Source organism: Frieseomelitta varia, unplaced genomic scaffold (assembly GCF_011392965.1).
Source record: "Frieseomelitta varia isolate USP_RPSP 00005682 unplaced genomic scaffold, Fvar_1.2 scaffold_1728, whole genome shotgun sequence".
Lineage (NCBI taxonomy): Eukaryota > Metazoa > Arthropoda > Insecta > Hymenoptera > Apidae > Frieseomelitta > Frieseomelitta varia.
In genome coordinates, this window is record NW_025109448.1 from 3,260 (window position 1) to 6,368 (window position 3,109).

The following is a 3,109-nucleotide window of genomic DNA, read 5'->3' on the forward strand; positions in this document are numbered from 1 at the left end:
GAGCGAGTTCGAGGCAAATTTTCGGGTCAGTTCCTTCGTCGGTACGCGCTATGCACCCTTGGGAAATTGAAAACCACTTTTTAGAGAATGAGACTTCCCTGCCAACAAGCTGGTCTGCCGCAATCATCCACGTGAGACTTTCCTTCCATTGTGTTCCGGGTGTGGCTGCTGGTCTTCCGCGCGACGTTGCTGAAAATGTCTTTCTCGCGTTCTCCCGTTTCTCTTTATTATCGCACTTCCCTTTTTTTTTTCTTTCTTTCGTCTTTTCCCTTCTATGCGTGCGTTTGTCCCCGCCAGTTTCTCTGACATTTTCCTCGTTCTTCTTCCTTTTTCTTTTTTCTTTTTTTTCTTTTCTTTTTTCCGTTTTCATTCGTTCTCTGTCTCCTCGGATCGTGGACAATTTTAAACACGTTCGCGAACGTTCGAGCTTTCGACGTCGAATTTGTCTCTAGAGCCAACCACCGCGAATGGGCGAGTTTTTGAGAATTCGTGGCCAAAGAGATCGAAATTTTAATCTTTGGTCCAAGCATTTTTGAATAATGCTGTTGCTTTCAAAAAACCTTTGGCCACGATTTCGCGATTTGTCGCCAACGTGCGTCTCTTCGTCGAGTTTGAAAAAGTTCGTTCGTTTCGTCCGAAAGTTACGCGAACGCGCGAAGTATCCCATCTCGTTTCTCGGCCCACACATCATTCAGCAAATCCGAAACGTACGAATCCGACCTGGGTCCAATTGAAATCATCGACGCAGATTTCTCCGACACTGTTTTCACCGACAATGTTTCATCGACCTCAGATTTGTACGACAGCGACTTTGCCCGACAATAGTTTTTATCAACAACAACATTAGACAATTACATATCGCCACAGTTTTGCGCTCGGCTATGGTCTTTATTGCTTCTAGTCTATTGAATAGAGTTATAATCATTTTTATTGTTAGTGAAAATAGTTGATTATGCAAAAATGTCTCGACCCTATAAAGAAAATGATTGGTTCTGTTATTGGTTATGTATATTATCAAGTGTAAATAAAATATACAACTAAACTCTATAAAAATGTAACTAAACCTAACCTAAACCTTGCGTTAGCACTAGAAAAACAATGATGAACAAATATATAAAATAGTTAATTATACAGAAATGTCTCGACCATATCCAGAAAATGATGGTTCTATTATTGCAGAATATATATTATCAAGTGTAAATAAAATATATAACTAAATATAACTAAACTCAACCTAAAAATATAACTAAACCTAACCTAAAAATATAACTAAACCCAATCTAAAAATATAACTAAACCTAATTAAACTTAAACCTTGCGTTATCATTAGAAAAACAATGATGAACAAATATATAAAATAGTTAATTATACAAAAATGTCTCGACCATGATGGTTCTTTTATTACAGAAGTTATATTATCAACTAAAAATAAAATATAACTAAACCTAACCTAAACTATCACTAGAAAAACAATGATGAACAAATATCGTAATAATGTCATCGGTAAGTATCATTGTCGGTTAATACTGTCGTCGGCTAAAACTATTGTCGGGCAAATCTGGAGTCGATGAAATATTATCGGAGAAATCTGTGTCGAATGATTTCAATGTGACCACCCATCCGACCTATTGCGAATCTCCTTCCTTTCCTTAAAGAAAAAAAAAACAAAAAAAAAAAAACATGCGCGCGTGTGCGTATTTTTACACTTTACTTTACTATTATTTTATTTTATTTTATTTAATTTCTTTTTTGTTTCGAAAATCGTTATCTCGACAACTCTCAGTGTAGCGTTTATATATATATTTTTTTTTGTGTGGGGCAGCAAAACAGCAGCGAGGGTTTTGATAGCCGGGGTTCGTGCAGCACAGCTTGTCAGCAGAGTGGTGTACGTGTCATTCATAAAAGACATGTCACTTCAACTACTACTTCTTATTTACAAGACCGCGATCACGCTCCATTTCACCACTTTCATTTTGCTTCCGTGTGGCTTTTTTCTTTTTGTTTTTTTTTTTTTTTGAAATTTTACTTTCGGTATCGAGCGGATCTCATCACACACACACGTGAGGGAGGCACAATTGGTTTTTTCTTTTTTTTTTTTTTTTTGATAATCGGTTAGTTTCCCCGAACCTAACGGAACAGATTCGAAAGTAAGTTGGTTAAAGAGGCATGATTGCACGTTCTCAGAAACAGATAGAAATGGAGCGGTCACGTGTGGCTGCGGAAACATCTTGCGACTCATTTTACGAGACCTAGGCACCGAAACGGGTGATTGGTGTATTGCAACTAGTTCTTTGCACCTGGATAGGCTGCGATAGGCTGCTAGAAAGAGAGAAATAGAAACAGTGGTGTTCTTTCTTTTTTTTTTTTTCTTTTTTCTTTCTTTTTTTCTTTTCTGTTGGTGAATGTTGAAAAACAAGAATTCTGCCTCACAGTGTACTACTCACTACAACGCTACGAGAACGGCTTGAACATCATACAAGGAGTAATGTATAGAAAAACTGGACGAACACAAAAGCGACAAACAATGAAATGGTGGTAGGACGCGACACGATCGACGGGACAGTGAGAGAAAGAAAGAAAGAAAGTTGGAAACAAACAAACAAACAAACAAGTCGTGAAAAAGAAAAGAAAAGAAAAAAAAAAGAAGAAAAGACGGAGGAAGAGAAACGTTCGAAAAGAAAAGAAAAGGAATGGAAAGAGAGGAGAGAGAGAGGCAAGAAAAAAAAAAAAAATTGGAAGGAAGAGGTAAGTATCGAAAAAAAAAAAAAGAAAATCGAGTTGGAGAAAGTAGAGTACAGATCGTGATCGTGATTGGAGAACGAAAGACGTTTTAGTTGAACGAAAATGGAAGGAGGCTGAGGAGGAGTACGTAACGTGGTGATACAACGTGAAAGAAACTAATAATACGTAATAATATACATTTCGGCGGCAACCGTGTCGAGTATCGACGTCTCTGGAAAGATCTCGGCGATCTTCTTTTTGGACAAAAGAAGAAGAAAAAAGGAAGAAAAGCTGCAGCTTGCTCGAGCTTCACAACACAATTGGGGGGAAAAATTGTTCGTTCGCAATTTTTCTTTCTTTCTTTTTTTTTTTTTTTTTTTTTTTTTTT

General features: G+C 37.1%; 1 long non-coding RNA gene across 1 annotated transcript; it reads right to left on the reverse strand.

Moving 5' to 3' along the window:
• Positions 1-231: 231 nt before the first annotated feature.
• Positions 232-2,734, reverse strand: LOC122538685. Its single transcript, XR_006308903.1, has 2 exons — positions 1,626-2,734; positions 232-720 (listed from the first exon to the last, which is right to left on the reverse strand). It is a non-coding gene; the product is annotated as an uncharacterized LOC122538685 (long non-coding RNA).
• Positions 2,735-3,109: the final 375 nt, after the last annotated feature.